We start from the raw sequence: 26,180 nt of genomic DNA on the forward strand, positions 1-26,180 counted from the left end.
AAAATAAGATTTAAAACCCAAAATTCATTGGCTAGGTTGAAAATAAGGAGAATAAAATCCATTCAGTATTATTTCCTTGCTGCCGCAATGTTATTAAGTTGATGCAGGCTACGGCGCCGAAGGAGCTTTAGACACATTTGCTTATGCAAATGATATGGAAATTAGCAGTGAAGTCAAAGGCACCTCCTGGATACCTTTGAATACCATTTGTGCCGTTTGGTTGCTCTGATTATTCTTTGATACTAAATCAATTTGCTGGTAAGGTATCAGACTGTAAATTAAAGAGGGATTCAGTCTTGCCTTGACGATGTGTTTCCCTCATTCATTACTAAATGCAAATGAATGCTGGGGGTTTGGCCTGTTGCTGATGGAGCAGCTTTCGGATCACATTACCTCACCCTAGTAAAAGCGAAGGTGCTTTGTAAACAGTCACTGCTCAACCTCCTGCCAATCTATTTATTAAGGACACTGCGGCCATTATGTGTCACTTCTGCCCCAGAGGTCATTGGGCACCAGGCCCATCCCAGTGACTACAGCACATAATCCAGCTGTTACCTCCCAGCAACTACCGCCCCCACCGCCCCCCCCCCCCCCCTCCACTCTTCACCCCCTGAAAGTCCTGGCACAAGGAGAGTGCTGCAATGTCAGGAATTGACTTTTGTATGAGCTGTTGAAGGGAGTCTCTTCTCTCTTCACTCACCTGATGAAGGTGCGGTGCTCCGAAAGCTCGTGCTACCAAATAAACCTGTTGGACTTTAACCTGGTGTGTTGTGAGACTTCTTACTGTTCTCTCCGGTAGACTTAACATATATCAAGTGTTCTATTCAAAGAACAAAGGAGCTCATCCTGGCGTCCAGCACGGATTCACCCAGAATGACAGCAGGGACATGATACAGAATCATCGGATCCCTACAGTGCAGAAGGAGGCCATTCAGCCCATCGAGTCTGCACCGAACACGATCCCGCCCAGGCCCTATGCCCATAACCCCGCATATTTACCCTGCTAATCCCCCTGACCATAGACTCAATTTAGGGTCATGATATCATGATAATGGACAGCACGGTGGCACAATAATTAGCACTGCTCCCTCACAGCGCCAGGAACCTGGATTCAATCCCAGCCTTGGATGACTGTCTATGTGGAGTTCGTACATTCTCCCTGTGTCTGTGCGGGTTTCCTTCAGGTGCTCCAGTTTCCTCCCACAGTTCAAAGGTGTGCAGGTTAGGGGGATTGGCCATGCTAATTTGCCCTTTAGTGTCCCATGATATGTAGGTCAGATGGATTAGCCATGGCAAATACGTGGGGTTACGGGGATAGAGCCTGGGTGTGATACTCTGACGTAGATTTGGTGCAGACTCGATGGGTCGAATGGCCTCTTTCTGTGCTGTGGGGATTCTATGATTCCATGACTAACGTAAATGATGAGGTCCAATTGATTAATCTTGGTTTGAGTTCAGATGGTCAAGGTGTGGACAATTTGAAGTGTATGAATAAAAAAAGAGTACAATAAAAAGAAAGGTACAGCACAGGAACAGGCCTTTCAGGCCTCCAAGTCTGTGCTGATCATGGTGCTCTAACTAAACAAAAAAAACTTTCTGCCCTTAGTCCATATCCCTGTATTCCCTCCCTATTCATGTACCCATCCAGGTGCCTCTTAAATGTTCCTAATGTTCTTGCTTCCACCACCTCCTCTGGCAGTGCATTCCAGGCACCCACCAATTTCTGCGTGAAAAACCTCCCCCGCACATCTCTCTTAAACTTTCCCCCTCTCACCTTGAACCTGTGCCCCCTTATAATTGACACTTCCACCCTGGGGAAAAAGCCTCTGACTATCCACCCTGTCTATGCCTCGCATAATTTTGTAGACATCCATCAGGTCTCCCCTCAGCCTCTGTCTTGCCAATGAAAATAATCCTAGTTTATTCAACCTCTCCTCATTGCCAACAGCCTCGAGACCAGGCAACATCCTGGGGAACCTCCTTTGCACTCTCGCCAAAGCTTCCACTTCCTTCTGGTGGTGCGGCGACCAGAACTGCACGCAATACTCCAAATGCGACCTAATCAAGGTTTTCTATAGCTGCAACATGATTTGCCAACTCTTGTACTCAAAACAGCAACAGTAACAACAGGGAACTTATTTCCTCTGGTGAGGGATTCCAATACAGAGGAACTCAATTTTAAAATTAGAACTGGCCGGTTACAAAAGTAAAAATGCAATAGAAATCTGGAATTCTCTCCCAGAACGGGTTGTAGATGATGGGACAATAAATATTGTCAAGTTTTATTTCATGCGATGCAGGTATCAAAGACTATGGTAACTAGAAGGCAAATGGAAATGGGGTGTTCATCCCCCTGATCTAATTGAATGGTGAACACGGACTTGAAGAGCTGAATGTCCCTGTAAGCTTTGACAAATTTAAATTCTTGCCCGGGTTTCATTGGGTAAAGCCTAACGTGAAGGCCATAGCGAAAAAAGCTTTGGATGAAAAAATTGATATGATTATGATAGAGAAAAATGTCAGCCTTTCTGATTTTTGATTTGATTTGATTTATTATTGTCGCATGTATTAGCATACATGCTAATTGTTTCTTGCACGCTCTACAGACAAAGCATATCGTTCATAGAGAAGGAAAGGAGAGAGTGCAGAATGTAGTGTTACAGTCATAGCTAGGGTGTAGAGAAAGATCAACTTAGTGCGAAGTAGGTCCATTCAAACATCTGACAGCAGCAGGGAAGAAGCTGTTTTTGAGTCAGTTGGTACGTGATCTCAGATTGCTGTATTTTTTTCCCGACAGAAGAAGGTGGAAGAGAGAATGTCTGGGGCGCATGGGGTCCTTAATTATGCTGGCTGTTTTTCCGAGGCAGCCGGAAATGTAGACAGAGTCAATGGATGGGAGGCTGGTTTGCGTGATGGATTGGGCTACATTCACGACCTTTTATAGTTTCTTGTGGTCTTTGTTGAATTGTGTGCAAAACATTGCTGGGTTTTGGAAACAGGTAATTGTTAATATTACACAAGACCTTTGCTTTCGTATCAAATCAAATTGAGGAATCTCCTCAGTCTTCAATTCCTGGACTAAAGTAAAAGCAAAATATTCCAGAAAGTGCTTGAAAATCTCAGCAGGTCAGGCAGCATTTGAAAGAGAAATAGAATCAACAGCCGCGATTCTCCCATCCTGCTACGCTAATTTTTTTCGCCGGGTGAATTGCGCATTGGCCGATTCGTGGAGTTCCCGTGAGCATTCGTGCCGCGCTTGCGTCTCCCAGGGCTGGATTTCCGGTGGTGTCTGCACGGTGCTGGAAATTGGCTGGGAGGTCGGATCGATGGGCCCGGGACTTAATTCTCCTGTCCCGCTTAGCCCCTTCCACCCTACAGAGTGTTTCACTCCAGCGGGGATTACAATAGCTGCCCACTCTGAAGGAGCTTGCGGCCCAACCCTGCTGGAGTGAAGCGGGGCCAATGGGACCCCCCAGGGGGTCGGGTGGCAGGGTGTTGGTGCCCCCTGAGCATGGCGCTCTGGCAGTGCCAGCCTGTGCCCCCAGCACTGCTCAAGGGACAAAGTGCCCATGCCCAAGGGGCACCTTGACACTGTCCATCGGGCATGGGACAGTGCTAAGGGGGAGGGGCCTATTGGTGGTGGGACCTAAGGGACAGGGCCTTCTGCGGGCAGGGCCGAGGGGACAATCGTAATGGGGGTGGGGGTTTCCGCTGCCACTCTGCCATTGGGATTGATGGGGTAGGAGGGAGTCCAGTGATCAGGGTGGGTTGGGGGGGTAACAGCTGGGTGGTGGGTCTGCTGGAGGGGTGGTCTGCCTGTTGGGGGGGTGGGTGGCTGGAGATTGGGGCAGTCCGGAGGAAGGGTGATGGGTCGGCGTTGGATCCAGGAATGGTCGGGGTGCCATGATCGGGCTTTGGGGGGGAAGGAGGAGGGTGCAGCACTGTGGGGTCCCTGGGCTGGCCAGAGATTGAGCTAGTCAGCAAATGGGAGGCTGGCAGTTTGGGGCCACTGCGCACGTGCAGACGCTTGCTCTGGTTATATCCTCTCAGGTGGGAATAGGCCCCGCCTCCTGAAATCTAATGCTATTCATGCTGGTGGCCTCTGCATTGCAGAGTGTGGGAGATCCTAGTTTGAACTCCCACTGAAAAAAACAGCATGATTTACTCTAGTTTTCCCACGAATTTGACACTTTGAATTTTTTGGGGAGAATCGCCCCAAACATTTCAAGTCTTCTTCTGCTTGCAAATGACTTGACCAAACAGTGTTGACTTGCCTGGTTTGAATTTGAACAAAAGCTTGGCAGTTAACTGTTCCCTGCTGCATTCTCCATGACAATGCCTTGACCAATCAGAGTCTACTTCCTGATCAATCGGCAGTCTCTCCTGGTGGAGTATAAATTGTGGTTCCCTTTATTCTTGGTATTCTTGCCAATCTGTCCTGATGAATGCAAGTTGAAAAGCTTTGACAGCATGTCTCCTTTCTCAGCGATACTCAAAACAAGCAAAGTTGAACCCATCTTTCAGACAAGTCATGTGTTAGAAATTAATTCAGAAACAAACAGGCTACCGTAACCATTAATAATAACATATTTTACAGTGGCATAAACATGATTTGAGACTGAAGCGTAATTAGTTCCAAAACAGGAAGAAATTGTCTTAGAAGCTACTAATGGAAGCCATCTGCGATCACATCTGCCAGGGCTTGGGGAACTGATTTTTGAACAATTATAAATGTAGTCTTTTGGCAAAAAATTTAGCAAAAAAGCGAAAGATATCATGACAGTTTTTTTTTAATGAGAAAAACTTACATTTATATTGTGGCTTTCACAACCAATGTGCTTCATTAGGGCGACACAGTGGCATGAAGGGCAGCACGGTGGCACAGTGGTTAACACTGCTGCCTCACAGTGCCAGGGACTGAGTTCGATTCCCGGCTTGGGTCACAGTCTGTGTGGAGTCTGCACATTCTCACCGTGTCTGCGTGGGTTTCCTCCGGGTGCTCCGGTTTCCTCTCACAGTCCGAAAGACGTGCTGGTTAGGTGCATTGACCGTGCTAAATCCTCCCTCAATGTACCCGAACAGGCGCCAGAGTGTGGTGACTGGGGGTTTTAAGTTAAGAGCTAACACTGGAAGCGGATCAGTGCAGCTTGTCACATGCGCAGTTATCATTTGGTTTGATTTATTAGAGTACATAGGGGAGAAAGAAAGGAGAGGGGGCAGAATGTAGTGTTACAGTCATAGCCAGGATGTAGAGAAAGATCAACTTAATATAAGGTAGGCCCATTCAAAAGTCTAATGCAGCAGGGAAGAAGCTGTTCTTGAGTCGGTTGGTACGTGACCTCAGACTTTCAATCTATATCACGTGGTTAATTATTCCCCATATTTCAACAGCCTATGAAGGTGGTAAACTCGGTCCATTATGCTTGGGAAGGTTCTGGTGTGCAGATCTGTAAGTGCTGGATACATGCATCTTTTTGGTTCTTGATAAACTGCCTTCAAAGCCACTTGCCGTCTGCATCCTGTGCTGTTTATTGGAAAGAACCTGATATAACCACAGAGTAATTATCTTTTACAGCATTTTGCCAGCGTTGCCAGCCTTTCACTGAAGTTATAGGGGGAAATTGGAACAGCTTCAAAGCAAATACAGCGCCAGAGTCATTCTAGACAAAGAAAGTAGAGAGAGCCATCATGCAGTCAGAGCCAGAGTTGAGCCCAGAAATTACAGGGGAACATTTAATTCACTGCACCATGCAATCTTAACTAGTGAAGCCCTGCTTAGAACTCAGGTTAAGATACTGTGCTCGAATCCGAGAAGATTTTAGAATCACAGAATCCCGGCAGTAGAGAAGGAGACCATTTGGCCCATCGAGGCTGCACTGACAACAATCCCACCCTATCCCCGTAAACCCACATATTTACCCTGCTAATCTTCCTGAAACTAGGGACAATTTAGCATGGCCAATCAACCTAACCCACACATCTTTGGACTGTGGGAGGAAACTGGAGCACCCGGAGGAAACCCACACAGACACGGGGAGAATGTGCAAACTCCACACAGACAGTGACCCAAGCTGGGAATCGAACCCAGGTCCCTGGCCGGGTGAGGTAGCAGTGCTAACCACTGTGCCACCATGCCACCCCTTGCTTCAATTCCAGTTTTATAAATCACCTCACATATCTTGATAATTGTATTTCTGAAACGGTTTTCAGTACTCTGAGATGGTAGCTGAAGAGTTAGACTCCTCAGGGAGTAAGTTCAAAGTTAGATCTCAGTCTTCTGTTGCCTGCTGAAGCTACTAAACGTGGGGATGAGCATTTCGACAAATCGAAATAGTGAGCATAGACGGAGGCGTCACACTTTCTCATCACACTATTTTTGGGCGGCACAGTGGTTAGTACTGTTGCCTCACAGTGCCAGGAATCTGGGTTCTGGGTGACTGTCTGTGCAGAGCTTGCATGTTCTCCCTGTGTCTGCGTGGGTTTCCTCCGGATGCTCCTGTTTCCTCACACACTCCACCCTAAAGATGTGCAGGGTAAGTGGATTGGCCATGCTAAATTGCCCCTTCGTGTCCCAAGATGTGTAGGTTGGGGGATTAGTGGGGTAAAATATGGGTGGTTACGAGATAGGGCCTGGTTAAGTAGGGGCACAATGGTTAGCACTGCTGCCTCACAGTGCCAGGGACACGGGTTCGATTCCCAGCTTGGGTCACTGTCTGTGTGGAGTTTGCACATTCTCCCCATGCCTGTGTGGGTTTCCTCCAGGTGCTCCGGTTTCCTCCTACAATCCAAAGATGTGCATGGTTAAATGCATTGGCCATGCTAAATTTCCCTCTAGTGTCAGGGGGGCTAGCTCGAATAAATGCATGGGGTTATGGGGATAGGGCCTGGGTGGGATTGTGGTCGGTGCAGACTCGATGGGCCGAATGGCCTTCTTCTGCTCTGTAGGATTTTATGATATTCTATGATAAAGATGCTCTTACAAAGGGGTGGTGCAGACTCGATGGGACAAATGGCCCCCTTGTGGACTGTAGAGCGTCTATGATGATGTTTTCATGGGAGGATTATCCGTGGTGAGGAATGGTGGGGAAGAGAAGGGGAGGAGGGAGGTGCTTCAGACATGATCTCATTGACCGCAAGAGGCCAGAATTGGAGGAGCACAGAGATCACAAAGACTTGGAGGGTTTGATGCGGTATATGTTCAAAAAGTTCAACTAAAAAAGGTTGCATGAGAAAAACTACATTTGAAAAAACAGATTTTTAAAGTTATTGAGGAAATTGCCAAAGGTGATTCAGGATAATTGTAAAGGATGTTAAGGCCAGCAGGCACATTGGGAAGATATTTATTTATAAGTGTCACAAGTAGCCTTACAATAACACTGCAATGAAGTTACTGTGAAAATCCCCTCGTCGCCACACTACGGCGCCTGTTCGGATACACTGAGGGAAATTTAGCATGGCCAACCAGCATGTCTTTTGGACTGTGGGAGGAAACCGGAGCACCGGGAGGAAACCCACGCAGACATGATGAGAATGGGACCACAATCGCACCTTATCCCCGTAGCCCCACTTATTTACCTGGCTTGTCCCTCTGACACTAAGGGTCAATTTAGCATGGCCAATCAACCTAACCCACACATCTTTGGATTGTGGGAGGAAAGCAGAGTACCCGGAGGAAGCCCACGCAGACATGGGGAGAATGTGCAAACTCTGCACAGTGACCCGAGGCTGGAATCGAACCCAGGTCCCTGGCGCTGTGAGGCAGCAGTGCTAATCACTGTGCCACGGTGCCACCCTTTGGCACCCTTCGGAGAAAGAGACAGTTATGGTAATAAACGTAGTCAGTAAATGACCAGGTAAGTTAGTTGAACTGGATATTGCAAATGTTCTTTCTGTTGGCAATTCATGAAATCCATAGAATCCCTACAGAGCAGAAGGAGGCCATTCAGCCCATCAGGTCTGCACCGACCACAATCCCATCCAGACCCTATTCCTGTAGCCCCACATATTTACCCTGCTAATCCCCCGGACACTAAGGTCAGTTTATCATGGCCAATCAACCTAACTCACACACCTTTGGACTGTGGGAGGAAACCGGAGCACCCGGAGGAAACCCACGCAGACACGGGGAGAACGTGCAGACTCCACACAGACAGTGATCCAAGCCAGGAATTGAACCCTGGCACTATGAGGCAGTAGTGCTAGACACTGTGCCACCTACAATCGGACAAATTGCTCCGAAGAAAGCTAACTGATGAGTACAGGGAGTTCTCCGGATAAGGGCTCACCCACAGTTGGACTCTCATCATCTTCCTCTTTCTGGAAGCAATTTTTGAGAAGAAGTTAAGGAAAAGCAGTGAGTGAAAGGTAAAAGGAAGAAGTTAAAAAGAAAATGTAAAGCACATTGGATTCCCTACCGCACACGCTGCAGATGGAAGTGCAAAAAGAAAAGGTTATGATTCAATCAAATTCAAATAATGAAAACAGTTTAATCATTACAGCTGTTGCACTTTTGAAATTAATGGCACATATGGTCGTTTCATTGTGACCCATAATGACTGATTTCACATGGACCCATTGGGAACATTTAATATTTGCCACAGCACTGGAGTGTTCATCAAGACTCTCAGCAATGCGGATATGCACCTAATGTCACCAATTAAATCAATCCCTTGATAAGCAATGTCTCCTGGGTTCCACCGAGGTCTCTGGCCTCCCCCAGCAGCAGCCCACCCCAGCCTGTTACCCGAAGAGACCAGCATGTACAACTCATCTTCTCTTGCACTGCCCCATTATTGTCAGGCACTCACTTACCCACTCTCTGTTAATACAGAGCAAAACACCGCCACTGCTGGGCAGCACAGTGGCACAGTAGTTAGCACTGCTGTCTCACAGCGCCAGGGACCTGGGTTCGATTCCCGGCTTGAGTGACTGTCTGTGTGGAGTCTGCACGTTCTCCCCGTGTCTGCGTGGATTTCCTCCGGGTGCTCCCGTTTCCTCCCACAGCCCAAAGATGTGTGGGTTAGGTGCATTGACCATTCTCAATTGACCCTTAGTGTCAGGAGGGCAAGTAGGGTAAATAAGTGGGGCTACAGGGATAGGGGCTGGGTGGGATATGTGGTCGGCGCAGACTCTATGGGCCGAATGGCCTCCTCCTGCGCTGTAGCGATTCTATGATTCTATGCTGGAAATCTAACATGAAAACAGAAAGTGTTAGAAACACTTGGCAGGCCTGGCAGCATCTGTGGAGAGAGAAACAGACCGAATCTATTGAGTGAAATCACACATGTACAATGAATTTGCGGAAATTTGGAAGACTTGGGTAAAGTATGGGCGTAGTGGTAAAGTTACTGGATGAGTAATCCAGAGACCCACATTAATGTTCTTTGGGACATCCTATGATGGCAGCTGGTGGAATTGAAATTCAGTTCATAAAAGCCGGAATATAAAGCTAGCCTCAGTCATTTGTTTCTTCATTTATGGCATGTCATTGGCTCAGTCAGCATTTATTGCCCATCCCTAGTTACCCTTGGGAAGGTGGTGGTGGGCTGCCTTCTTGAACCACTGCAGCCCATGTGGTGTAGATGCACCCACAGTGCTGTTAGTGAAGGAGTTCCAGGATTTTGATCCAGTGACGATAAAAGAAAGGCCGACATATTTCCAAGTCAGGATGGTGGGCGACTTGGAGGAGAACTTCCAGGTGGTGGTGTTCCCAGGTACCCCCTGCCCTTGTCCTTCTATATGGTAGTGGTTGTGGGTTTGGAAGGTGCTGCCTAAGGAGCCCTGGTGAGTTCCTGAAGTGCATCTTGTAGATGGTACACACGGCTGCCACTGTGCATCAGTGAATTTTTTGAGTGTTGTTGGAGCTGCACCCAACCAGGAAAATGGAAAGCATTCCACTACACTCCTGATTTGTGGCTTGTAGATGGTGGACAGGATCTGGGGAATCAGGAGGTGAATTACTCACCACAGAATTCCCAGCCTCTGACCTGCTCTTGGAGCCACAGTGTTCATATGGCTGGTCCAGTTTTTGTTCTGATCAATGGTAACCCCCAGGATGTTGATAGTGGGAGATTCAGCGATGGTAATGCCATTGAATGTCAAGGGGAGATGGTTGGATTCTGATGGAGATGGTCATTTCCTGGTACAAATGTTACTTTTGAAACACTTGCCATTTGTCAGTCGAAGCCTGAATATTATCCAGGCCTTTCTACATATGGACAAGGACTGCTTCAGTATTTACATTGAAAATTGTAATATGCATTTTATCTACTTGAGGCTGCCATACACAGATGTGGTACAGTGGTTGGCAGGGACCCAGGTTCAATTCCAGCCTCATGTCATTTTCTGTGTGGAGTTTGCACGTTCTCCCCGTGTCTGCGTGGGTTTCCTCCGGGTGCTCCGGTTTCTTCCCACAGTCGAAAGATGTGCAAGTTAGGTGGATTAGCCATCATAAATTTATTATTGTCCCATGTATTAACATACAGTGAAAAGTATTGTTTCTTTGCGCGCGATGCAGACAAAGCATACCATTCATAGAGAAGGAAACAAGAGAGTGCAGAATGTGGTATTTACAGTCATAGGTGTAGAGGAAGATCAACTTAATGCAAGGTAAGTCCATTCAAAATTCTGACAGCAGCAGGGAAGAAGCTGTTCTTGAGTCGGTTGGTACGTGACCTCAGGCTTTGTATCTTTTCTCTGGCAGAAGAAGTTGAAAGAGAGAGTGTTAGGGGTGCGTGGGGCCCTTAATTATGCCGGCTGCTTTTCTGAGGCAGCAGGAAATGTAGGCAGAGTCAATGGATGGGAGGCTGTTTTGCGTGATGGATTGGGCTACATTCATGACCTTTTGTAGTTCCTTGCAGTCTTGGGCAGAGCAGGATCCATGCCAAGCTGTGATACAACCAGATAGAATGCTTTCTATGGTGCATCTATAAAAGTTGGAGAGAGTCGTAGCTGACTTGCCAAATTTCCTTCGTCTTCTGAGAAAGTAGAGGCATTGGTAGGCTTTCTTAACTATAGTTGGAGGGACCAGCACAAGTTGTTGGTGATCTGGACACCCAAAAAGGTCCCTGGCGCTGTGAGGCAGCAGTGCTAACCACTGGGCCACCCAGGCTTGAATTTTTCGTCCTTCAGACGGGTCCACTCGATGGGCTGGGAAGTGGACGTGAAACACATTCCCGGCCACAGTCGGCCCCGAACGCAATTGCACGCTGGCCGGTAAATTAATGGCCATCCAGCGTGAGACGCACTCTGTGAATGGCTGAGTACTGCCAGGGGAGGGCAGGAAGAGAGCTGACACAACGAAAAGGGAAGGTGCTTCTAATGTGCTCCCTCAGGGGAACAGTCACTGCAGAGCTGTCTCTGGGAGCTGCTGACCCAATGAAAAATAAATATCGACATTTAAACAATGCCACCAGTATCCAGGCAACACAATCAAGCACAGGCCTCAGTCTCCAGACACATTGGTTAATTTTATTTCAGCCCTGACATTTCATCCCGCCCGGGATCGAGGTCGAAGCTAAATTGTTAAGGTCGTCTGGCCAATCGGCCTGTCCACAAAATGTAAAAGCAGACGCGTTCAATTGACTCCTTAAAAGACTAAATTTCCTGCTTGACCAGCAGCGGTCAAGGTTCTGACTCTTGTGTGTGCCCACTGACTGAAATATTGTGAGTGTGTGATGCGGACGGGATGTGCACCCAATGTCTTCTCCTGCAATTTCACAGGCTTCTGGATCAAGGTCCGTAAAATTCAGCGTAAAATTTAGGCCTCTATATTTTGTCTAATTTCTCCCCATAATGTAACCATTAGTTGGCAACCACTGCCAGGTCCACCGCTGCCAGTGAGAAAGCCTGATCAACAAAGGGCCAATCTCTGTCCATCGATCGCGTGGTAAACAGACATTAGGCATCAACGTGCATAGTTAAGGGGGACCTTAGCGTGGGTTTCCTCCGGGTGCTCCGGTTCCCTCCACAATCCAAAGATGTGCAGGCTAGGTTACTTGGCCAGGCTAAATTGCCCCTTAGTGTTAGGGGGACTAGCAGGATAAATAGGCGGGGTTAAGGAGATATGGCCCGGGTGGGATTGTGGTCGGTGCGGAGTCAATGGGCCAAATAGCCTCCTTCTGTACTGTAGGGATTCTATGATTCTATGACACATTGTAAGAGGCTGCCAAGGATACCTGGAAAATGACGCTACCCAATTTTGGGTTGGATGTTTTTCAGATTTCCTTGGGTCACAGGACATTGGTCCCCGAAGATTGGGTCTTGTTGCTTATTATTTCACACTCATAAAATACGTACCAGTTTCTATCCCTCTGTGCACATTTTGACAGATGGTGGAATTGTCCTTCCAGCCAAACAAGTCAGCCTTGAGTTATTTCTAATGAATTGAGACAAATCTCCCAACAAATGGAGAGTTTCCCCGTCGATGCCTGGAGAATGTTAGAATAGTGCTGAATGGTACTATCCCTGCCCAGCAGGAAAATACCAGCTTCACTTCTCGCAAAGCCTCCGTGCTAGGAATCCATAATTAAATCAAAATTACAAATGAATTGCTTGTTCCTCCCAGCCACTCCACGTTGATTTTAAAATTCTCATCCTTTGTTTCAAGTCACTCCGTGGCCTCATCCCTCGCTTTCTCGGTAACCCAATCCAGCCCCACAGCTCTCTGAGATATCTACCCTCCTCCAATGCTGTCCTCCCCACCCCCCGCACCCTCCCCCCCCCCCCACACATCTTCAATTTTAATCACTCCATCATTGGTGGCCGTGTCTTCAACTGCCTAGACCCTAAGCTTTGGAATTTCTTCCCAGGGGCGGCACGGTGGCACAGTGGTTAGCACTGCTGCCTCACAGTGCCAGGGACCCAGGTTCAATTCCCGGCTTGGGTCACTGCCTGTGTGGAGATGGCATATTCTCCCCCGTGTCTGTGTGGGTTTCCTCCGGGTGCTCCGGTGTCCTCTCACAGTCCAAAGATGTGCACATTAGATGGATTGGCCATGCTAAATTCTCCCTCAGTGTCGGGGATTTTCTCCCTCAGTGTAGGGGATTTTCACAGTAACTTCATTGCAGTGTTAATGTAAGGCTACTTGTGACTAATAAATAAACTTTAGACCCCGCTGCCTCCTTCTCTTTCCTTAAAATCAACCTCTTTGACCAACATTTGGCCGCCTGTCTCAATATCTTACGTATCTCAATGACAAGTTTTATTTGATGGCGTGCATGGAATGCCTTGAGATGTTTTATCCACCGAATCTGCACATTTTTGGATTGTGAGAGGAAACCGGAGCACCCAGAGGAAACGGTGGCACAGTGGTTAGTACTACTGCCTCAAAGCGCTAGGGACCCGGGTTTGATTCCTGGCTCAGGTCACTGTCTGTGTGGAGTTTGCACATTCTTCCCATGTCTGCGTGGGTTTCCTCCGGGTGCTCCAGTTTCCTCCCACAGTCAAAAGACATGCTGGTTAGGTGCATTGGCCATGCTAAACTCTCCCTCAGTGTGCCCAAACAGGTGCCGGAGTGTGGCGACTAGGGGATTGTCACAGTAACTTCATTGCAGTGTTAATGTAAGCCTACTTGCTGATAAATAAAATTAACTTAAAACTTGTAAGCCTACACTAATAAATAAACTTAACTTAAAACTGCAAACCCATGCAGACACGGGGAGGATGTGCAAATTCCGCACAGATAGTCACCCAAGGCTGGAATCGAACCTGGGTCCGTGGCGCTGTGAGGCAGCAGTGCTAGCGACTGTACCACTGTGCCACCCTATATGATAAGTTACCCAGTTAGTTTACATTGTCATGGACAAAGTTTATGCGTTCCTTTTTATTGTCTGTGATCAGTAGATTTGTGCGTAAAAGGTGTGTTTTCTGACTTTCAGAGTGATTGTCCCTATTTAAATAATCCCAGCAGTAATTTTATTGAGATTTTTTTTACAAAAATTAGGTTATTTACTATCACACAATCTCCCCAATCTTTAAAATGTGACATCTCACGCACTCAACTCACATATCCAGATATTAGATACAGATGGAGGTGAAACAAAACAATCACAGTTTATAAAATCAAATTACTGTGAATGCTGGAATCTGAAACAAAAACAGAAAATGCTGGAAAATCTCAGCAAACCTGGCAGCACCTGTGGAGAGAGAACAGAGCCAATGTTTCGAGTCTGGATGACCCTTCGTCAGAGAAGTTACAATTTATGCTTGTCCCAATCTCATCTGTGGCAGTTTCTTCGATGAGTTAATGCTTTAGTTGAAGTGAATGTCTTGTAAGGCAATAGATTCTTGATAAGCTGCAAGGTTTCTTCTGTTTGAATTTCCAGGATGATGATTCTCAGGGTGAACGTGAAGCTGGGACAGATTGGGGAGAGTCATTCTCACTTTCAAGTTTATTATCATGGCTGCTTGTTTTGTTCATTCATGGTTCATGGGCATTGCTGGCTGGACAACAATTATTGCCCATCCCTAGTTGCCCTTGAACTGAATGGCTTACAAAGCCATTTCAGAGGGCAGATGAGAGTCAATCACATTGCTGTGCCTCTGGAGTCACATGTGGGCCAGGCCAAGTAAGGACAGCAGATTTCCTTCCCTCAAGGTCATTAGTGAACCAGATGGGTTTTTCTGACAATTGGCAATGGTTTCATGGCCAACTGGACAGTGATGGGTCATTTGTTGATGGTCCATTCTTAAACAAAAGGATATGTGAATTCCCTGGATGGCAGTGAATGGCCATATTCAATTAGGTGGTGGCTTGAGAATCAGGCCTGCTTGGAGTTCGAAGTGTCAAAGGTCAGCTGATTTGCAGTGGTCATTTTAATAGGCTATTTGTGTTCAAACTTTTAAGGGATTGACTGAAAGTTCATAATATGGCGAAGCATATTGTCATAAATGTGTCTTTTTCTGATTGGCACTCAGTGACGAGTGGGGTTCCGCAGGGATCTGTGCTCGGACCCCAACTGTTCACATTATATATTAATGATTTGGAAGAGGGAACTGAATGTATTATCTCCAAATTTGTAGATGATACAAAGTTGGGTGGGAGGGTGAGCTGTGAGGAGGATGCGGAGATACTTCAGCATGATTTGGACAGGTTGAGTGTGTGGGTATGTGCATGGCAGATGCAGTATAATGTGGATAAATGTGAGGTTATCCACTTTGGTAGCAAGACAGATTATTACTTGAATGGGTGTAAATTGAGAGAGGTGGATATTCAATGAGACCTTGGAGTCCTTGTGCATGAGTCGCTGAAAGCAAGTGCACAGGTACAGCAGGTAGTAAAGAAGGCAAATAGTATGTTGGCCTTCATAGCGAGAGTGAGTATAGGGATAGGGATGATTTGCTGCAATTGTATTGGGCATTGGTGAGGCCACACCTGGAGTATTGGGGCGGCATGGTAGCACATTGGTTAGCACTGCTGCTTCACAGCTCCAGGGACCTGGGTTCGATTCCCGGCTTGGGTCACTGTCTGTGTGGAGTTTGCACATTCTCCTCGTGATTGCATGGGTTTCCTTCGGGTGTTCCGGTTTCCTCCCACAGTCCAAAGATGTGCGGGTTAGGTTGATTGACCAAGGTTAAAAATTGCCCCTTAGAGTTCTGATTTGCGGAGGTTAGAGGGATTAGCGGGTAAGTATGTGGGGGTAGGGCCTGGGTGGGATTGTGGTCTGTGCAGACACGATGGTCCGAATGGCCTCCTTCTGCACTGTGGGGTTTCTATGATTTCTATGATCTATGTGTGCAGTTTTGGTGTCCTTATCTGAGGAAGGATGTCCTTGCTATAGAGGAAGTACACCGAAGATTTACCAGGCTGATTCCTGGGATGGCAGGTCTGTCACATGAGGAGAGACTCAGTCGATTAGGATTATATTCACTGGAGTTTGGAAGAGTGAGAGAGGATATCTTAGAAACTTATAAAATTCTAACAAGCTTAGACAGGGTAGGTTCAGAAAGAATGTTCCCAATGGTGGGGGAGGTCAGAACTAGGGGTTATAGTTTGAGGATAAGGGGTAAACCTTTTAGAACTGAGGTGAGGAGAAATTTCTTCACCCAGAGGGTGGTGAATGTGTGGAATTCACTCCCACAGAAAGTAGTTGAGGCCAAAACGTTGTGTGATTTCAAGAGGAAATTAGATATAGCTCTTGGGGCTGAAGGCATCAAGGGATATGAGGGGAAGGGGGGAAATCAGGATATTGGATTCGATGATCAGCCATGATCAAAATGAATGGCGGAGCAGACTGGAAGGGCCGAATGGCCTCCTCCTGCTTCTAGTTTCTATGTTTCTATGTTTACATGAAGGAAGGGGATTTTCATGTGAAACAAGGGGTAGGTCTTGGAAAATAAAATCAAATAAGGTAACACTTTCATTTTTATCTTTCTTTCCAGTTTCTATCAATGAGGAAACATTCCGAGTGCTTCATTAGATTACTGGCAGCCAGGAAAACAAGAGAAACAAATTGGCTGCAAATCTGTGAGAAATGACACTGACACGCAAGTTGGGCTCAACCTCAGGAACTTTTATTTGTGTGTCACAGCTGTTAGGCTGCAATACCAGATGGTAGCTGGAGTTAACCCCTTCAATCCCTGTTCCGTTTGAACAGAAGTGTGATGGAATATCATAGAATCACTATCGTGCAGAAGGAGGCTATTCAGCCCGTCAAGTCTGTACTGACCACAATCCCGCCCAGGCTCTATTCCCGTAATCCTCATGTACCCTGCTAATCCCCCTCACACTAAGGGGCAATTTAGCATGGCCAATCAACCTAACCCACACATCTTTTAACTGTGGGAGGAAACCGGAGCACCCGGAGGAAACCCACGCAGACACGAGGAGAACGTGCAGACTCCACACAGACAGTGACCCAAGGCCGGACTTGAACCTGGGTTCCCAGCGCTGTGAGGCAGCAGTGCTAACCACTGAGCCACCGTGTCATCTCTATAGTTAGCTCATCTCACTGTAATTATATGTTGCTCCTCCAGCTAAGAAAAGCGGGCAGACATTGTTTTCTGCTTTTATTATCAACATAGAAACACAGGAGATAGGAGCAGGAGGAGGCCATTCGACCCTTCGAGCCTGCTCCACCATTCATTACGATCATGGCTGATCGTCCAACTCAATAGCCTAATCCTGCTTTCGCCCCAAAAACTTTGATCCCATTCGCCCCAAGTGCTCCATCCAACTGTCTCTTGAATACATTCAATGTTTTGGCGTCAACTACTTCCTGTTCCACTAATTCCACAGGCTCACCATTCTTTGGGTGAAGAAGTGTCTCCTCACCTCCATCTTAAATGGTCTACCCTGAATCCTCAGACTGTGACCCCTGGTTCTGGACTCCCCCACCATCTGGAACATCTTCCCTGCATCTACTCTGTCTAGTCCTGATGGAATTTTATAAGTCTCTATGAGATCTCCCCTTCATTCATCTGAACTCCAGTGAAAACAATCCTAACCTAGTCGATCTCTCCTCATACATCAATCCCGCCATCCCCGGAATCAGCCTGGTAAACCTTTGCTGCGCTCACTCGAGAGCAAGAACATCCTTCCTCAGAAAAGGAGACCAAAACTGCACACAATACTCTAGGTGTGGCCTCACATTTTGTTCCTGTTGCTGTCAACGCAAAAATATCTCAGGCAACGATGACATTGTACCCTTTTCAAAAGTCAGAGTTACGTCAATATTTTCAAGGAGCCCTCAAGCAAAAGTATTTGGAAACTTCAGGTTTAAACTCAGCTGTGCATTATTAATCTCCATAAACCTCTCCACCTCATTCCCCTCATTTCAGTCAGTACTTAAAACCTGCCATTTTCACCAAGCTTTTGGTCACTTGACATATTGGGCAATTCATCCCGAGTGCCAGCATGTCACATCAGGGTTGTACCCCAAAGATACTCTGGGAAACCCCACCACCCATCCAGGATGGGGTGGCATGCTGACACAGTGGTTAGCACTGCTGCCTCACAGCGCCAGGGGCCCAGGTTCAATTCCAGCCTTGGGTCACTATCTGAGCGGAGCTTGCACGTTCTCCCCGTGTCTGCGTGGGTTTCCTCCGGGTGCTCCGGTTTCCTCCTACAGTCCGAAAGGCGTGCTAACTTCTCCCTCAGGTGCCAGAGTGTGGCGACTCAGGGGTTTTCACAGTAACTTCATTGCAGTGTTAATGTAAGCCTACTTGTGACACTAATAAATGACTTTTAAACTTTAAACACCCCCCCAGAAGTTCCCAAGTAGGGATTGCATGACAATTACCCTGGGAAATTCAGACTTCCTTCAGGAAATTGCACGAGGAACCAACAATTTAAATGGCAAAATGTGCGTGGTTCCAACTGTTCACATCATTCATTACCCACAAAAGGTTAAAAGAATTAAAACCACTTCTAGCTTCTGAGTAACTATGGTACAGACCCACATCGCACACCTCCCCCACTCCACTGGATTCCCCCAACATCCCTCGAACACCCAGGGGACTCCACCACCCCCCAACTATCATCCCATCATGAGACTCATCCCCCCCACAGAACTCACCCGCCACCGTCGCTCCCCCACCCCCCATGGAATTCCCCCACCTCTCCCCACAGGACTTCTTCCAACCTCTGATTATCCATGAAGGGTCGGCATGCCTCACACCCCCCACAAAACCTTACCCTCCCAACCCCAAAAATGCCTGAACCAACCCCCCTTCTCCCCCACCACTCCCCCCACTCCAATCCCACCTAATGATCAGCTGGATTTTCCGGTCAGCACTTTCAAGCAGGTTTACAATCTAGGTCAATTCCACTTCATCGGAAGTTATTGCAACATCTCTCCATCTGCCTCCATGTCAACTTCTGTCTGACAACACTCCTGTGAATTGACTTGGGGCGGTTATACCACATGAAACGCGCAGTGTAAATGCAAATTGTTGTTACATACTAGTCTGACAGAAGAATTCATTATATGTATATAATGTACGTTGAGATTTGTGGTGCGTACTGCCCCTTTAAGAGTGCGGGTCAGGTGACCCCAAGGAGATTAGCACCTCCCAGTGTGGGACCGGGTTGTGTAGTCTTAGATGGGGTGGCACGATGGCACAATGGTTAGTATTGCTGCCTCACAGTGCCAGGGACACGGGTTCGGCTCTGGCCTCGGGTGGCTGTCTGTGTGGAGTTTGCACGTTCTCCCCATGTCTGTGTGGGTTTCTTCCGGGTGCTCTGGTTTCCTCCCACAGTCCCAAAGATGTGTGAGTTAGGTGGATTGGCCATGCTAAATTGCCCCTTAGTGTCAGGGGGACTAGCAGATTAAATACATGGGGTTATGAGGATAGGACATGGGTGGGACTGTGGTCCATGCAGTCTCTATTGGCTTAATGGCCTCCTTCTGCACTGTAGGGATTTGATTTGATTTGATTTGATTTATTGTTGTCACATGTATTAGTTTACAGTGAAAAGTATTGTTTCTTGCACAATATACAGACAACGTATACTGTTCATAGAGGAGGAAAGGAGAGAGTGCAGAATGTAGTGTTACGGTCATAACTAGGGTGTAGAGAAAGATCAACTTAGTGTGAGATAGGCCCATTTAAAAGTCTGATGGCAGCAGGGAAGAAGCTGTTCTTGAGTCGGTTGGTACGTGACCTCAGACATTTGTATCTTTTTTCCGACGGAAGAAGGTGGAAGAGAGAATATCCAGGGTGCGTGAGGTCCTTATGCTGGCTTCTTTTCCAAGGCAGCGGGAAGTGTAGACAGAGTCAATGGATGGGAGGCCGGTTTGCGTGATGGATTGGGCTATATTTGCGATATTTTGTAGTACCTTGTGGTCTTGGGCAGAGCAGGAGTCATACCAAGCTGTGATACAACCAAAAAGAATGCTTTCTATGGTGCATCTGTAAAAGTTGGTGAGGGTCGTAGCTGACGTGCCAAATTTCCTTCGTCTTCTGAGAAAGTAGAGGCGTTGGTGGGGCTTTCTTAACTATAGTGTCAGCATGGGGGGAACCAGGACAGGTTTGTTGGTTACCTGGGCACCTAAAAACCTGAAGCTTTCAACCATTTCTACTTTGTCCCCGTTGATGTGGACAGTGGCATGTTCCCCACTACACTTCCTGAAGTTGATGACAATCTCTTTCGTTTTGTTGACATTGAGGGAGAGATTATTGTTGCCGCACCAGTTCACCAGATTCTCCATCTCATTCCTGTACTCTGTCTCATCATTGTTTGAGATCTGACCCACTACGGTGGTGTCATTCAGGATTCTATGATTCCATGAACTGACTGTGGAACAGAGCACAGCTACAATAATGAGTTCCCAGTGCTCAAGTTAGCAAGCTTGCCTCGTGGTTCCCGGGCACCATCAGACTGAGAGGTGCGTAGACAGCACAGGGTCCACAATGTTCAGTTTTAAACTTTCTCAATAGTGCTGCACCCTGAAATCTGAATGCTCAAATCACATGACACAGTTGCTTTTTAAAACTTGATGAAGGAGTTATAGGATGAAGCATGCTGGCATGATTTTAATTACAGGACTGAGTTGTAAATTGTTATAACCCAGATTTCCTGTGTAGGTTAGAATTGACTCTCACTGTGGAAACTGCTGATTGATTTGTTTAGCTCTGTTGTTTTACATGTGTAGGAAAGCCACGTCAATCCAACTTCTTTTGCCTCCGTTAAGGACCTGATGGAAGTAAATCAGCACAAATTAGCTTGTGAGCTGAAATACATGAGGAACCGGAGCCTGTCTGAATCAATGGAGACCAAGGTGGCTTGCACTAATGCAGCATATTACTAACAGGGCACATCCCCAAATCTATACACACATCTCCTCCCTGCTCCACACGGTAAACGCTCCTGTCCATACTGTGCAGATGAATTACATTTCAGCTACTCGCCAACTCCAGGGGCTTGGGTGCACAGATCCAAGCTGACGCTCCAGTACTGAGCGGGCCCTGTGCACTGCTGAAAGTATCGCCTTTCCAATAACCATTAAACCAAGTCTGTTCCCTCAGGCCAAAGATGTACATGGAACTATTCTGATAAAGTGCTGGCAAGCTAGAAACATAGAATCCCTACAGTGCAGAAAGAGGCCATTCGGCCCATCAAATCTGCACCGGCCACAGTCCCACCCAGACCCTATCCCCCTAACCCCATGCATTTAGTCTAGCTAGGCCCCCCGACACTAAGGGACAATTTGGCATGGCCAATCCACCTAGCCTGCTCATCTTTGGACTGTGGGAGGAAACTGGAGCACCCGGAGGGAACCCATGCAGACACGGGGAGAATGTGCAAACTCCGCCCAGATAGTGACCCAAGCCGAAAATTGAACTTGTGTCCCTGGCGCTGTGAGGCAGCAGTGCTAACCATTGTGCCACCCTGCCTGGTGTTCTGCCTAGTGGATTTATCATCACCAATCCATCTAACCTACACATCTTCGGACACTAAGGGGCAATTTAGCATGGCCAATCCACCTAACCTGCACATCTTTGCACTGGGGGAGGAAACCAGAGCACCCAGAGGAAGCCTATGGTCTGATCAAAGATTCTCCCTCGACTAACATTGCTTCCACAGGTTACCTGGTTGTGGTGTCCTTCCCTCTTGTGGGATCTAGAGGTGTACACATTGGCCGCCATGCTTCCCTGCGTTTCAACTTCAAAATAACATAATTGGTTGTAAAGTGCTTCTGGGTGTCTTGGAGTCATGGAAGGTGCTATATAAAGGAGGGGTTTACTCTCTTTAAAAGAAAACTGTATTCAGCTAAATTCCTAAATAAGCCTGAAATACAAATGCACAGAACTGCACATTTGCTGATCACCCAGTCTGTAGGGCAAAAGGTTAACATCAGATGATCAAAATCCTGGAACTCCCTCCCTAACAGCATTGTGGGTGTACCTACACCACATGGACTGCGGCAGTTCAAGAAGGCAGCTCTCCACCACCTTCTCAATGAAGGGGCAACAAATGCTGGCCTAGCAATCCATTAAATACATTTTTAAAAATTATCGCGGCAAAGTCAGATGAGAGATCGGTAAGAAGGAGAAACTCCAACTTCACCTTGAAGTCCAAATGCGTAAATACTTATCATAGAATCCCTACGGTACAGAAGAGGCCATTCAGCCCATCAAGCCTGCACTGACTCATTGACAGTGAATCTTATCCAGACGCTCTCCCCTGACCTATCCCAGTAATGATGTGGAGATGCCGGCGTTGGACTGGGGTAAACACAGTAAGAAGTCTCACAACACCAGGTTAAAGTCCAACAGGTTTATTTGGTAGCAAATACCATAAGCTTTCGGAGCAATGCTCCTTCGCCAGATGGAGTGGTCTCTGTTCTCAAACAGGGCACAGACACAGAAATCAAATTACAGAATACTGATTAGAATGCAAATCTCTACCGCCAGCCAGGTCTTAAATGTACAGACAATGTGGGTGGAGGGAGCATTCAACACAGGTTAAAGAGATGTGTATTGTCTCCAGACAGTACAGCTTATCCCAGGGTTATCCCAGTAACCCCACACATTTACCATGACCAATCCATCTAACCTACACATCTTGGGACAATAAGGGGCAATTTAGCATGACCAATCCACCTAACCTGCTCATCTTTGGACTGTGAGAGGAAACTGGAGCACCCGGAGGAAACCTACACAGACACAGGGCGAAAGTACAAACTGTACACTGACAGTCACCCAAGACCGGAATTAAATCCGGGTCCCTGGCGCTTTGAGGCAGCAGCGTTAACCACTGTGGCACCGCGCCGCCCACTTGCTGCAAATAAACAGCCATGGTTTTGAGAAACTATAGACTCAAGAAGCATATTTTGGGGAACAGACAATGCCAAAAAGCCCTGTCTAGACCCTAATCGCACAATGAAACATTGGGGTAGTGAATAAATGACCCTGCACACCTTGAAAAGAAGGTAAAAGCTGGCAAGAAATGATATCTTGGAAGGAAGGGAAAAAAAAGACTTGCCGATGTGTCGGAGCATCACAGGAGCAGCAGATACAAGCCGAGGCATAGACTCAGAGACCAGCTGGCAGTGAGCGCAGGCCCAAAGCGGCAACACAGAAGCAGGAATTGCAGATTACAGCAGAGGCGTGGAAACCACACAACCACTCCCAGAACCATTTCAATGTTTGCAATGCTCACAATAGATCCAGAATTGATACAACTGGAGAAAAAAGATTCACCAAGGCGCAGAACTGCTTCAGGATTATACAAATAAGTTCAAAAAGACCAGGTCAGCACACCACTTTATGCAGTAGGTCCTATCTCTGTAGGTTGGCAAGCAGCTGTGATTATGGAATTTTAAAGGATGTGCTGATCTTCGACAGAGTCATGGCCAGGGTCCCAGATGTTATTCATTATCAGATCTCTTAGAGGCAAGAGATACTTTAACAATGGTGAGAGCCGTGCGGATTGTGAGGCAGACGGAGCTCAGGGAAGAGATTTAGGCAATTGTTTATTGGAAATAAAGGGTCGTGATTTTATTTTATTGAATTCAAATTCTGCCGTGGCGGGATTCAAACCCGGGTCCCCAGAACAGTTTCTGGATTAATAGTCGAGCGATAATACCACTAGACCATCGCCCCCCTCCCCCCCGCATTGACATTTGCTATCTGGGTTTCACGTGCAAAGGCTGAAGATTTCGGGATGGATTGCTGAGGCAGGTGTACGGGTAAACAAGCTGGACACCAATCAACCCTCACAGACACAATCAGAGGATCACAGGGAGAAAATTGAAGATAACTCGGGACAAAAGCCAGTCAAAGGAGGAAGTCGCGAGTTCAAAGCCTGGCCTCGTTATGGCCACACATCAGTGACATGATAAAGCTCCAGGTAAAGCCATTTAACTCTGTTAAAGCATTTATCCACAAGTGCTTTTGCACTTGCACAGCCGATTTCCAGAATTTCAAATCCGCGTTGCATTGTGTGAGGATTGAAGCTGTGGCAATTTTTATATCTCTGCGGCACAGGAACTGGCTGAAGAAAGGAACCGTGTGTGTGGACAGGGCTTGTCTTAACCCCGAGCCTGCCCTCTCTGAAAAGGGAATAAAAGCACTTAATCTTCAAATGAATACCTAGGTTTCAAATGCTTAGCTTTCATTGCGTTCCAGTAATCACCTCAGTCAGCATGCCAAATGTTATAAGTGTTCCCCTTTTCACCCAGCCTTCAGCCACTTACCTACTGTGTTACTGGAGCATAAATCCGCCACACTTTATTAACCCTTTTGATATAGCAGTTCTCTTTAAACATCAAGTAGTCAAAGGTTCTGACTCGAGTTATTTTCTAACTGTTATCTGGTCGTCTCTCTCTCTTCATCTCTCTCCATCTCAACTGCATCCCTAGTTCCATATTTCCTTGGACACCCAGATCTCGACTTAAATTCTCAGCCTTGCTTCTGCCAAGACTGAGGGTGAACTGGTCACTTGTCTGGATATTATTTCATCGCTGTCAGTGGGATCTTACTGTGTACAAATTGGCTGCCATGTTTCCTACATTACTACAGTGAGTACACATCAAAGTGCATCATTGGCTGTAAAGTCCGGTCGGATGGCCTGAGGTTTCTTAAAGGTGCTATATAAATGCAGTTTCTTTCTTCCTTTGACTCTGATGTTATTTCTTCACCAGAATGACAACTGTTCCACTCTGCATCCATGGCACATTTTGTAGAAAGTGAGTATATTTGCCAATTACCATTTTTGGGCGGCACGGTGGCACAGTGATTAGCACCACTGCCTCACAGTGCCAATTACCCGGGTTCAATTCCAGCCTTGGGTGACAGCCTGTGTAGAGTTTGCACGTTCCCCCCATGTCTGCACGGGTTTCCTCCGAGTGCTCCGGTTTCCTCCCACAGTGCAATAAATCAAATCAAATCAAATCAAATCAAATCAGATGTGCGGGGTTAGGTGGATTGGCCATGCTAAACTGCCCCTTTGTGTCCCAGGATGTGTAGATTTGATGGGATTAGCCATGGGAAATGTGTGGGATTACAGGGACAGGGTGGATGGAGTAAGATACTCTATCAGTGCAGACTGGGTGGGCTGAATGTTCTGCTCTGCACTGCAGGTATTCAATGATTCTATGGTTCTATTCTATGGCAACTGTTCACTGTTCACGACACATCCTCAGCACATTTTGCAAAAAGTGAGTTCCAACTCTGTATATTTGCTAATTACCATTTTTGCAACTGACCTCCCCTCCATTTCATTTCTTGAAATGTTTCGAGTGGATTTTTGGGGAAACCATTCTGACAAATACACTGCTTTGTACTCATGCATCTTTCAAAGCGCTAAAAATTCCCCCTAACTTATTACCCTTCATCTATCAAAGTGCATGACTCCACATCAGTCATTTTTCCAGTTACCTGGTCCATACTTCACTGTCAGATATGTAGCATTCTCTCCTATTATCCAAACCAATGGTCCCCTCCATATATAAATGTCATGCACTTCATCGACTTAATTTAGAAATTTCACAAGAGTGAAATGCCAGGCATTTAACTCTGTACGGATTGCATTCAATCAAGTTTTCAGATTAAAGTACAAATCTACTCTTCTTTCCCATGAGGATAATCCAGAAAGATGAAATTTAAAATCAGCTCAAAGTAAATGGTGTTGCAAACTACCTTTCGACATACTTGTCTTTACTGTTTAGGAAAAGGAGTAGGCCATTCAGCCCCTCGAGCCTGCTCCACTATTTAACTAGAACATGGCTGATCTCCTATCTCAATGGGACAGAAAGGGAGAGCGTAGGTGGGAGCGTTGACATTTAAGATGGTGATGAGGTGTGGCAGGCGTGGGGCTTGGGTGGGAGCTGGAGTGTGAGGAGCGTAGCAGCTACTGGGGGAACATGGTGATTGTGGGAGGGAGGGAGGGAGGAAGGAACCTGGTTCTTGGTGTTGAAAGAGTCCAAGGTGGCTGAGCGAGAGAAAGGGTTGGGGGTGCGAGGGGGTCCACTGGGAGATTGGGGGTGATCCACTTGTGGTGAACCATTGTTGGTTACCACCAGGAGTGCTGAGCCATGGTTTGGCCAGTACTATGAGTCTGTAGATATGTTACTGTTGGGGTTAGGGTTGGGCTGTTCTACCTGTTAATATAGTCCTATGGTACACACCAGTTGGCTCCGCCTCCTGGGAGAGGTATAAAGGTCACTGCTCTGCCTGGTGACCCTTTAGTCTGGGATTGTATATTATATATAGTAGCTCTGTTATTGTTGGCAATA

Source organism: Mustelus asterias, chromosome 13 (assembly GCF_964213995.1).
Source record: "Mustelus asterias chromosome 13, sMusAst1.hap1.1, whole genome shotgun sequence".
NCBI lineage: Eukaryota > Metazoa > Chordata > Chondrichthyes > Carcharhiniformes > Triakidae > Mustelus > Mustelus asterias.